This window comes from Miscanthus floridulus, chromosome 1, assembly GCF_019320115.1.
Source record: "Miscanthus floridulus cultivar M001 chromosome 1, ASM1932011v1, whole genome shotgun sequence".
Lineage (NCBI taxonomy): Eukaryota > Viridiplantae > Streptophyta > Magnoliopsida > Poales > Poaceae > Miscanthus > Miscanthus floridulus.
The window spans coordinates 69,360,836-69,373,448 of record NC_089580.1 but is presented as its reverse complement, the minus strand read 5'-3'; the positions used below and the strand labels follow the sequence as shown (position 1 = coordinate 69,373,448).

General features: G+C 42.9%; 1 long non-coding RNA gene across 1 annotated transcript; it reads right to left on the bottom strand.

Moving 5' to 3' along the window:
* Positions 1–988: 988 nt before the first annotated feature.
* Positions 989–1,468, bottom strand: LOC136449367 (uncharacterized). Its single transcript, XR_010758699.1, has 3 exons — positions 1,387–1,468; positions 1,192–1,237; positions 989–1,080 (listed from the first exon to the last, which is right to left on the bottom strand). It is a non-coding gene; the product is annotated as an uncharacterized lncRNA (long non-coding RNA).
* Positions 1,469–12,613: the final 11,145 nt, after the last annotated feature.

The following is a 12,613-nucleotide window of genomic DNA, read 5'->3' as shown; positions in this document are numbered from 1 at the left end:
CGCTTGTTAGAATCAGCGTACCTGACTAACCACTTCATCCATCACTTTGCCATAGGTAGTGCAATGTGACCAAGTTTCGACGGAGAGAGGCTAGCTGAATGTGAGCTGCGTGACCATGATGCCCCCTCTGCTGGATCATTGGCCACTGCCTTTGATGACTCCACCACTGCCCCTGAATGGAGTTGTGGCATGGAGCACAGAACCGATAAATAGACCAATCATCACTACCTGCTAGAAGCAATTAGGCCATGGAAATTTCATCAAACAGAAGCAGAAATGTTAGATGCCTAAATTAGGATATGGGGGATGAAATCCATGTGGCAAAAACTAAAATAGAATCAGCAAACTGAAATCCATGGAACATCTGAATCTTTAACACAATCCAGGCCACGACAATGAATTTGTCAGCAACAGAGCTATTGGATATATTGCAATTTTTATGTTGTGAGTTCTATCATCGAAATTATCTGATATATGCATAGGTGTTGATAAAATGTGCAAGTTTGAGCATTGAAAAACCAGACTATTAATCATTTCAGATACTGAGTTCCAGACGATAGCAAAAATGTTTTTTATTTTTTTTAAGGTTGGTATAGCTGGCTGCTTTCTATTTTTCCCTTTATTATTAGGACCTCAAATATAGGGTTTTTTTCGAACTAAAGCTGCTTTCTTAGCTTTATCATAGTGTAATAAAAAACACATCAGATATGCTATGTAATTGTTGGTTTCAGACATCCTCGTCTTCTAGTTATCTTCACCCGTGGCCGTGGAAGCAATGTAATATAAGGCCAAACTTGTAAGATGGTGATTGCAAGTAAAGGGAGATGAAGCATCTTCTGAGGTTGCCCCAAACAAAGCTAGTCCTAATCCTATAATATATAACTACCTATCATCAAAATATATTACTATCCCCAGCTTAACTAAAAGCTATATTATTTTTCAACACTAAGCTGTTTTTGCCTAAGTCCTAAAATCATGCTGCTGTATGCAATTGACAAGGGCAGATAACCTCTCATCAATACTCTGAACCACCACTTGATCAGGCAAGCAGTTCCTCGGATGTTGAAGCTCTGCAACAGTCTGAAAGCACACGGAGAACACAGGTCATCACTATTTAAAAGCATGCCATTAAATACAATCTCAAGTGATCAACACAAATGATTTTAGAAGTGCATTACACAGTATATGTACCTCCTAGTTCACATGGTGCTGCCCAGGCACATCGTGTTTTTTCATTCTGCAAAATTCAACCAGCAAAGTTTTCTAGTCAAGAAAAAGGCACGAGAGGTGTTTCAACGTACAAATGGACTGAAACTTTAGTATGTTTTATTAGATAAAGAAGCCCTTCATATGCAAAGTATAACTATATGCTAAAGAGAGCTAAACCTTGTAGTCATTTGATCAAGCATATGGTGGGTGTCGTCCATGGCACTGTCCCTAGCAGCTGCTGGGGCATTAGGTGGCGTGCTCTACGGCGTGGGAGGGAGCACAGAGGCATGGGGAAGCTGCATAGTGCCAGCGCTACTTGCCTTCTTCCTCATGGGAGCCATGCTCAGCTTCTTCTCCACAGCAGTGACATTGTGGCGTGTAAGGTGTATATTTGGAGGAGGCGACGCCGAAAGTCAGTACTACTTTGAAGTAGCGTGGGCATCTACGGTTGCATCAGTTGCCTCCTCCACGTGCAGTACACGGCCACGACAAGCAAGGCATCGTTGAGCGAGGAAGACGCTGAGATGTGGAGGCTCTGGAGCACCGGCCGTGGCCGTCCTGGTGCTGCCCGCAGCATCCCCGTGCGGGACAGGCGACTATGGCTCGCCCGCATGGCTCCTCCGTGTTGCCATTCACTACCCCAGATCTGGACATTGTCGTCAGTTCAAAAACCCTCTTCACTTCTGAATTTTGAACCGATAGTGGCATACCAGCAGTGATGAGGGGTTGACATCACTGTCGATTCTTAAAAATCGACACTGATCTGTAGGAAATAGTGTCGGTTTCTGGCTCCACCTGACAGTATCTAGTTGAACAACACTGTCGGTTTGTAGTCCCAACCGACACTGATAGTTGCTTCAAGAGTGTTGGTTCTTGGCTCAAGCCAATAGTATTGAGTAAGCCTACACTATCGGTTTATGGCTCAAGCCGACAGTGTTGATCTAGACAACACTGTCGTTTGATGGCTTAAGCCGGCAGTTTGAACAAAACAACACTGTCGGTTCATGGCTCAAGCCGACAGTGTTTTGCAAGACAACACTGTCGGTTTGTTGATAACCGGTAGTATTTTGCAAGACAACACTGTCGGTTCGTTGCTAACCGACAGTGATGGCCCATTCACATTTTATTATTTTATAATTGATTTTAATTTATATTTTTTCGTGGAATCGAATTTTGCTTTATATACGCTACGTAGACGACAGGTCCATCAATATTAAACATTACAAATGTTACGATTACAATTCAAATGTTCTTATCCACATCTCGATCCTTCAAAATAAAAAAGAAATGTTCTTGGACTTCACACATGCTTCTCAGACTTCTTACAATAATCTGGCGAGCCGCTCTGAGCCATACTGGTCCTTGTACCTCACGGATTGTGCAATGGAAAATACTCCATCTTTTTCCAATACCTCGGCTAAGATGAATTTTGCGAGCTCCGATTGCAGTGCGACGATCTTCATGTCCAACAACCTTTGATGGTTATATTTCTTACACTGTCGTTCAAAAAAGATGATATCCAAAGAGAAACATTAAATCATTTTGTTGAATTATTAACAGACATAAATAAAATGAGGATTATACACACCAACTTATCGGCTTCTTCGGATTTCTCATCGATGTAGCAAAGCATTGCACACATTACATAAAACCCGCATTTATTGTTTCCCACCGGTTGTGACTTTCCCTCCATATCGACAACCTTGAATGGGACCGACGTCCCACTGATATATCTTTTTCGGACACTGAGCAACATTAAAGGGAGAAACATTAGAAATCGGTATGTGTGATTAGAAAATAATATGTTATTAGGATCGCCTACTAATTCAACACTGCCACTAGTGCATCCAGATGATGAAATGGTTTTTTCTTTGAGTCCCACACCTCGATCAGATTTTTGGCAAGATTGACACAAATGAAGACGAAATGGTTGCTACAATCACAGAATCCTAATTATCAAATAATCTTAACGAAAAAAGAAGCATAAAATTAAAATCCGAGAACACATACTCGTAGTTGTAGGCTAGAAGTATGTGGGTTTTCTTCTTCATCGTGAATTCATCGAAAACAACAATCAATCTCTGTTTTAGGTCTTCCACGTCACATCCATAGAGGCCTAGACATGTTCTCTCATTGACTCGCAAGGGGTCCAAGAAGCCTATGTAATCCCATTTGTTCTTTAGAATGCAAAATTTTGCTATACACCTACATAAAATCATAGGAAGTGCTCAAAAGTTAACAATTTGTCTTGAGAGAGTAGTTAATTGTAATATCGTACGTGTAGGGTACTTACATAGTCCACGACGTCAACATTTGAACATCGAGAGAGCATTTCTGGTATAGCTAAAACAAGCACCCCCACTCGACATCAAACTTCTCTTCTTTAAGATAATGGAAAATATATGGCGAACGGATAATAACCTCAAAACCAAAGTCGTCCATCTATATTGCTTAAGCCATATAATATTCATGCAACAGCCGCATATATGTTGTCAGATTTTTATACTCCTCATCGGGAACCAAAAGATTGCCCCTTTCATATTTCATTACCGGTGTTGTTGTCCCTTGTACATCATAATAGATGGTCGCGGCCTCTTCCATGGTTAATCCTAGGTTATCTTCGACGTACTTCTATATGTTCCTTAAATCTTTATTGTGTATTTCTTCGTCTCTTGTTGTAGTGTATTTATTCTGTGTTTGCCTTTCGAATTCAGACTTCAACAAATACGAAGGCAGTGAGGCACAGAGATTGAAGAAACTAACACAATCTTCCTTCGAGATGTGTGCTATAAATTTTCTTTCATCAAGGTGGTAACGCTGCCACTGAATGACCTTTTTCTTTTCTGTTGGTCCACTTTGGGAGCATTAGCGACCGAATCCAAGGACCTTTTCTGTGACTGCGAGGATGTCCTTGATCTTGTTTTGGGCTGAGGTGGAGGAGGAGGAGGATGACGACGAGAATTCTATTTTCCCGACACTGATGAAGATGGAGGAGGAGGGGGAGGAGGAGGAGGAGGAGGAGTCTCTTTTCTCAGGGCTGATGAAGATGGAGTCGGATGAGGAGGAATAGAAGGAGACCTCTATCTTCTCGGGGGTGATGGCTCTGGATGAGGAGGGGAGTGATCTCTGCTGAGAGATGGTGAGTGATCATCGCGGGTGGGCAAAGCCTCGCAGTCGTCCTCATCATCAGAGGACAATTGATGGTCAAGCTTAATGAAGCACTTGCGCTAGGCCACTTGAGAGCCCTTGTTTTGACCAAGTTTCGGCCTGTCTTCCGCTACGGGGTACTCAATGGGTATCGTGTTAAACTTCTTATCAAGTATTCTGTCAATGATGACGCGAGCGTACCCCAGTGGAATTGGGCGGCCATTAATTGTCCCGTCTCTCGCAGGCCAGGCCTAGTTGAGTGCCACCTTGTCCTTTATCCATTCCTGATGGATGTACAACCTGACATTGACAGGTTCAGTGATGTCATCCACCAGATGAGGCACATTCGCCTCTTCTTCATCGAGCGGGGTCGATCCACAGCTGCTGCGACCCCTAAACTATGGGCTAAAGACAGTAGGAGTAGGGTTTTGTGGTACTACTAACCCCTTGGACAGCAAAATTTGCTCGACTCGTGCTTCAACGGTCGTCTCAATCCGTGCTTCTATTCTGTCTTTCATCTCTTTTAGTCTCCTCAAATACTCTACCTCATGTTCCGCTCTACCCCTCGAGCGGCTCCAGTAAGTGTTAGATTCTTGGGAGAATGCTAGTTTCCAAGGAACAACACCAGTTCCACTAGTGCGACCAGGGTGCTCCTTGGTTTCGAGTGCTTGGGTGAGCATGTCTTTCTCCCTATTAGAAGTGCGAGTCCCTTGCCTGATGATGTGACCACGCCAGCGCCGGGGACCTCGGCGACCTCTCTGACCACCTCGGCGACCTCTCCGACCACCTCGGTGACCTCTCCAACCACCTTACCAGCTGATACACCACTCCAAGTCCCTACTGGACCAATCACCCATAGCCACGCCCAAAAGATACAGCAAGAGGTGCACGCACTACTTTGTGAATTTCAATTAAACATTGATGGTAATTTTGAGCTACCTAAGTCGTGCATGTTGTTATTACTCAGGTTCTCCGAGAAGAAAGACAAGGATACATCAAGGATGGATCAGAGAGAAGAGCTACGTTCGAGTCAACCCCACATGACAGAACCATCCAGAAGAAACAGTCATATCTTTTGTCTCCCAAAGGCTATGAAGGTGAATGAGTACTTGTTGGAGAGATCTTGAAGCCTAGTTTCCAATGCTGTCATATCGACTAGTTTGGAGTGTCCAGCATGGCGTCCGACCAGTTTTAGTGAAGACTGCTTCGAAGCTCAATAGTCTACATGAAGCTAAAGATCCCATGCAAAACTGTACCATTCTACAATAATTCGTGGTGCATAGCGTACATGGTTGGAAAGATGATGAAGTTAGCTTTCCAACGCATCCAACGGTTCATCATTTGGACTTCCCAGGAGGGAGTTATGACCAAAACATTAAAGGCTGCACAGAAGCCTAGAAGACGCGTAGAAACTGAAGACCACCTCGTGAATGCTCTAGGCCATTGACCTTCCACCTCCCAACCTGGCTTCTTCAGTTCATATCTATCTTAGACACTTCTCATAGTATAAATATTACCTCTAGGCTACTAGAAAAGTACTTTTGATGATTTGATAATTCAAGTGATATTGCAGCCGAGCTGCCGTGTGCTTACTCAAACCCTTGTTCTTCCTTGTTCTTTCTAGACTTGTGAAGAGATTCCTCTAGGATCCACTAGTTTGTGCTTTGTGGGTTCTAGTACGGCTGCCCCGCCTTGTGTGGATTAGCTCCGGTTGTGGTTCTATGGTCGTTTGGAGATCGAGTCGAAGTCTTCATGGTTTCGGTGTCTCTCTCCCTATCGCTTGGTCGCATCCAACCTTGGCCATGTATAAAGCTAGTTACTCCACTGTTTTTCAGCAAGTTACCCTTTTATTTTGCTGCCTTGTTGCAAGATATCTTGATCGTGACCTACTGTCGTGAAGATCGGGCCAACTCCCGTACTGAAATAGTTCAGTACCTATCATCTGGTATCAGAGCTTCAGATTGACACGGTAGGTCTTGCCGTCATCCACATCATTATCCTTGATTAATTTACTTCATATATTTGTATTTTTTTTCATATCCTATAGTCCAAAGCCACACAAAAAAACCTATAACCATTTCGCGGTACTGTTACGTTGTGTTTTATGTTCATCGAGTTGCTAGTCACCACCGTTTATATATAAATTGAGTTGTTTTGTTCGTTACCGCTGTTAGTGTTATAAAAAAATTAGATAAAAAAAAGATTAGTTTCAAAAAAAAAGAGAAGCTGTTGAAGGATATGTGTTGCGATGTATTACTGAAAATTTCAGTTTACATATTTTGAGTTGGTGGTAATCTTGTTAGCAGCAACGTCGTATCTTTGAGCACATCAAACCACTCGGTTGGCAGTACCGTAGCCCTCCTTGCTAGCCACCTAAAGCTCCACCAAAAACCTGAACCGGGACGTTTGATTCGTAATCCTTACAACCTCTCTACCACCTCCATTGAAGCTGCCACACCAGCACCGTCATGGTCTTTGAGATCAAGAAAGAACTTGGGTAAGTAAGAGGTGAGATTGTGTGTTTCCACAAATTTACCTATTCCACTTTTTTTCTTGCAACTGGTCTAACATGGTAGGATCCAATTCGAGTGTTCATGGTGGAAACCATGGAGATGAAGAACCCCCTATTGCACGGGCAGAGCTACGCCAAATGGCCAACTCGCTCTTGGAAGCGATGGAGAGGATGTTCAATGAATGTCTCCCTGCAGCGGGTGGTCGAGGTCCACAACATCAACATGAAGACAATCACCATGAAGAATCTGCTGATGAAAATTCTTGTTTGGATGCTGGATTTCATGGCCGCGACGGCAATGGTTGTGGTGGTCATGGTGGAGGGCGTCGTGCTGATTTTGATCAGCGCGGTGGTGGACGGCGTGCTGATTTTGATCAGCGCGGTGGTGGACGGCGTGCTGAATTTGATCATCAGCGTGGAGGAGGACGTGGACGTGATCGTCGTGTACATTTTGATGATGAAGATGAGGTTCATGATGAGTATGAAGCGGGATTTGATGATAATGAAAATCCTTTTGGTCACCATGGGCGTTCTGGATAGCCACATGAACATCGTCGTGGTGCTGGTTATGATGGGGAAAATCATCGTGGTTGTCATAATAGAGATGACTCGGATAGCATTGCTCGTGTAAAGTTAAGTGTCCCAAAATTTTTAGGGAAAGAAAATGCTGATGCTTATCTTGAATGGGAGGAGCAATGTGATCAGATTTTTAGAGTGCATAATCTTTCTGATCAGAGGCGTGTCAACCTTGCTTCTGTTGAGTTTTCGGGTTATGCTCTCACATGGTGGAACCAAGTTCAAGAAAATCAACGTGTGTTGGGACGTGATCATATCAACACATGGGCTAAGATGAAGAGAGTGATGAGAAGATGCTTTGTGCCATCAAGCTATCAGCGTGACCTCCTCAATAGGTTACAAACATTGAGACAAGGATCAAAATCTATTGATGGCTACTTCAAGGAGATGGAGTTACTCTTGGTGAGATCTGGAATTAGAGAAGATGAAGAGTAAAAAATGGCAAGATTTTTGAATGGTCTCAATGAAGAAATTTCAGGTTTTGTTGAGATGTTTCCATATCATAATTTGCAAGACCTTGTTGATCAATCTATGCGCACCGAGAGGAAAATTCAGCAAGAGGGACAAAGAAGGTCTTATGGGAACCAATCAATTTTAGCTCCATGGCGTCGGCAGCAGCCCGGTACCTCTGTTGGTGGGGGAAGATCACAAGGAGTTGCTACTAGGCCTTCTCCATCCATTGGTGCTGCAAAGGCAACGGTTTCTACTGCTTCTTCACCTGCAATTCAGCAAGAACAGCGACGTCCTGCTGCAAGCACAGCAACCCCTTCTGTTGCATCAGCTGCTGCTTCTTCTTCCCATACCCGAGGCATTGTTTGTCACAAGTGCCAAGGTCGAGGACATATTGCTGCTCAATGTCCTAGTCGAAGAACCATGATTATAAATGAGCAAGGTGAATGGGAATCTGAAAGCGAACCTAAGGAAGAAGCTCCAATATATGATGAAGAAATTATGCAAGATGAAGGTGATGAAATTCAACCTGATGATGGAGACAATAATTGCTTCATTTCTCGTCGAGTGCTTAGTGTTACTGTGTCCAAGACGAGCATAACCAGCGACACAATCTTTTTCACACCTAGGGCATGATCAAGGACAAGTTGTGCCAAATCATTGTTGACAATGGTAGCTGCAATAATATTGCAAGTCGAGAATTAGTTGAAAGATTGGGACTGAAACAACGGCGCCACCCTTCTCCATATAAGATGCAATGGTTAAATGATTGTGGTGCGCTATGTGTAACAAACATTGTGACCATTTCCTTCTCCATTGGGTGGTACAATGATCATGTTGAATGTGATGTGGTGCCTATGCAAGCATGCCAGCTGTAGTTAGGGAGGCCATGGTTATTTGATCGTGATGTTCAGATCTTTGGAAGAACCAACAAGCTGTCTTTCATGTACAAAGGAGAGCAAATTTCTTTGCTTCCTTTAACACCGGAGGAAATTTTGAAGGATGATCTTAAGAAGAAACAACGAGAGAGCGAGAACCACCTACGAGTGACCCACAAAAATAGTGAGGGAGAGATTTCAAAGCCAAATAAAACCCCACAGCCTCAAAGAACCAAGACACCAGGAAAAGAGGGTTTAGTTATGATGGCTAGAAAAGGGGATCTAAAAGAATTGAGTGAACCCAATGCCATATTCTTTGTACTCCTGTACAAGGACACTCTTCTTTCTACTAACAACTTACCCTATACCCTACCAAGTGTTGTCTTTGATGTGTTACAGGAATATGAGGATGTCTTTTCGGATGAAGTGTCACTAGGACTACCACCTAAGAGAGGAATTGAACATCAAATTGATCTTGTGACCGGTGCTTCACTCCCAAACCGTGCTACCTACCACACCAACCCGGAAGAAACCAAGGAGATTCAGCGATAAGTGGAAGAATTGATGAGAAAAGGGTACGTACAAGAAAGTCTGTCACCTTGTGCTGTTCCTGTCCTTTTAGTTCCTAAGAAAGATGGGTCTTGGCGGATGTGTGTGGATTGCCGAGCAATAAATAACATTACCATAAGGTATAGACACCCCATCCCTCGGCTGGATGATATGCTTGATGAACTTAGTGGTGCTATCATATTCACTAAAATTGATTTAAGAAGTGGATACCACCAGATTCGCATGAAAGAAGGAGATGAATGGAAAACAGCTTTTAAAACAAAATTTGGGTTGTATGAATGGTTGGTAATGCCTTTCGGGTTAACCAATGCACCAAGTACATTTATTAGATTGATGAATCATGTGCTTAGAGCTTTCATTGGCAAGTTTGTTGTTGTTTACTTTGATGACATCTTAATTTACAGCAAGTCTCTTGATGAACATGTTGAACATATCCAATGTGTGCTTGCTGTCCTACGTGAACAGAAATTGTATGCTAACCTTGAGAAGTGCACCTTTTGCACCGACAAGGTAGTCTTTCTTGGATTTGTTGTTACATGACAAGGAGTGGAGGTAGATGAAGAAAAGATCAAGGCTGTACGGGACTGGGCGCCTCCACAGAATGTGAGCCAAGTAAGAAGCTTCCTTGGACTTGCTAGTTTCTATCGGCGGTTCATGAAGGATTTCAGCACTATTGCTGCACCAATCAATGAGCTGACAAAGAAAGAAGTGCTTTTTAAGTGGGGAGAAGCACAATAGAAGGCATTTGAAGAATTGAAGATGAAGTTAACAACAGCCCTAGTCCTTGCACTCCTAGATTTTGGTAAGTCATTTGAAATAGAATGTGATGCAAGTGGAGTTGGGATTGGAGGTGTGCTCATGCAAGGATGAAGGCCAATTGCATACTTCATTGAAAAGCTAAGTGGTCCAACTCTAAATTATTCAGTTTATGATAAAGAATTATATGCTCTTGTTCGGAGTTTGGAAACTTGGCAACATTACCTATTTCCTAAAGAATTTGTGATACATTCAGATCATGAATCATTGAAACACCTTAAAGGACAACTAAAACTGAATAGAAGGCATGCAAAATGGTGTGAATTTATTGAATCAGTTCCCTATATTGTCAAGTACAAGAAAGGAAAAGAGAATGTTGTAGCAGATGCTTTGTCTCGACATCACACTTTGCTAACCCAACTTGACGCTAAAATTCTTGGATTAGAAAGCATAAAAGATTTATATATAACTGATTCATATTTTGCTGAACCATATTCCAAGTGCCGAGATGGCAAAGGATGGAAAAAATTTCATGTGCATAATGGGTTTTTGTTTCAAGCTAACAAACTTTGTATTCCAGATTGCTCTGTTCGAATTTTACTTGTGCAGGAAGCCCACGCAGGAGGACTCATGGGCCATTTCAGCGCCAAGAAGACAGAACAAGTCCTTACCGACCACTTCTTTTGGCCAAAGATGAGAAAAGATGTGGAGAGACATGTTCTTCGCTGTGAATCATGCCACAAAGCTAAGTCTCATGTGAACCCTCATGGATTATACACTCCTCTGCCTATCCCTAGTGTGCCTTGGGAAGATATCTCCATGGATTTTGTTCTTGGTTTACCTCGAACCAAGCGGGGAAGGGATTCCATATTTGTTGTGGTTGATTGTTTTAGCAAAATGGCATATTTTATCCCATGCCACAAGAGCGATGATGCTTCATGTATCGCTGAATTGTTTTTCAAAGAAATTGTACGACTACATGGAGTGCCACGAACCATTGTTTCTGATCATGACACCAAATTTTTGAGTTACTTTTGGAAAACTTTGTGGGGAAAACTTGGAACACGGTTGCTGTTCTCTACGACGTGTCATCGATAAACGGATGGACAAACTAAAGTTGTAAACCGTACTCTATCAATGCTACTACAAGCTATCCTCAAGAAGAACTTGAAACTTTGGGAAGAAAGTTTGCCACATGTCGAGTTTGCATACAACAGGGCAGTACACTCAACCACTAAATTTTGTCCATTTGAAATTGTATATGGGTTCAAACCCACTGCTCCCATAGATCTTTTGCCTCTACCTATGCAGGAACGTGTAAACTTCGATGCAAGCAAGCGAGCCAAGTTTGTCAAGAACCTTCATGATAGAGCTTGGACAAATATTGAAAAGATGACAAGGATGTATGAGAAGTACGCTAATAAAGGTCGAAGGAAGGTGTTATTTGAACTAGGAGACTTGGTTTGGGTGCATCTACGCAAGGACAGATTTCCTGAACAACACAAAAGCAAGTTGCAAGCCCGAGCTGATGGTCCATTCAAAGTGCTACGCAAGATCAACGACAACGCTTATGAAATTGATCTGCCTAGTACTTATGGTGTGAGTACCAGTTTTAATGTGGCCAACCTATCTCCATTCTTTGGATTGGAAGAGTCGAAGACAACTCTTTTTCAAGGGGGAGGATGATGTGACCACGCCAGCGTTGAGGACCTCGGTGACCTCTCCGACCACCTCGGTGACCTCTCTGACCACCTTAGCGAGCTCTCTAACCACCTCGGCGACCTCTCCGACCACCTCACTAGCTGATACACCACTCTAAGTCCCTGCTGGACCAATCACCCGTAGCCGCGCCCAAAAGATATAGCAAGAGGTGCACACGCTACTTTGTAAATTTCAATTAAACATTGATGGTAATTTCGAGCTACCTAAGTCGTGCATGTTGTTATTACTCAGATTCTTTGAGAAGGAAGACAAGGATACATCAAGGATGGATCAGAGAGAAGAGCTACATTCGAGTCAACCTCGCATGACAGAACCATCTAGAAGAAACAGTCATATCTTTTGTCTCCCAAAGGCTATGAAGGTGAATGAGTACTTGTTGGAGAGATCTTGAAGCCTAGTTTCTAATGTTGTCATACCGACTAGTTTGGAGTGTCCAGCATGGCGTCCGACCAGTTTTAGTGAAGACTGCTCTGAAGCTCAATAGTCTGCATGAAGCTAAAGATCCCATGCAAAACTGTACCATTCTACAATAATTCATGGTGCATAGCATACATGGTTGGAAAGATGATGAAGTTAGCTTTCCAACGCATCCAATGGTTCATCATTTGGACTTCCCAGGAAGGAGTTATGACCAAAACATTAAAGGCTGCACAGAAGCCCAGAAGATGCACGGAAACTGAAGACCACCTCGTGAATGCTCTAGGCCGTTGACCTTCCACCTCCCAACCTAGCTTCTTCAGTTCACATCTATCTTAGACACTTCTCATAGTATAAATATTACCTCTAGGCTACT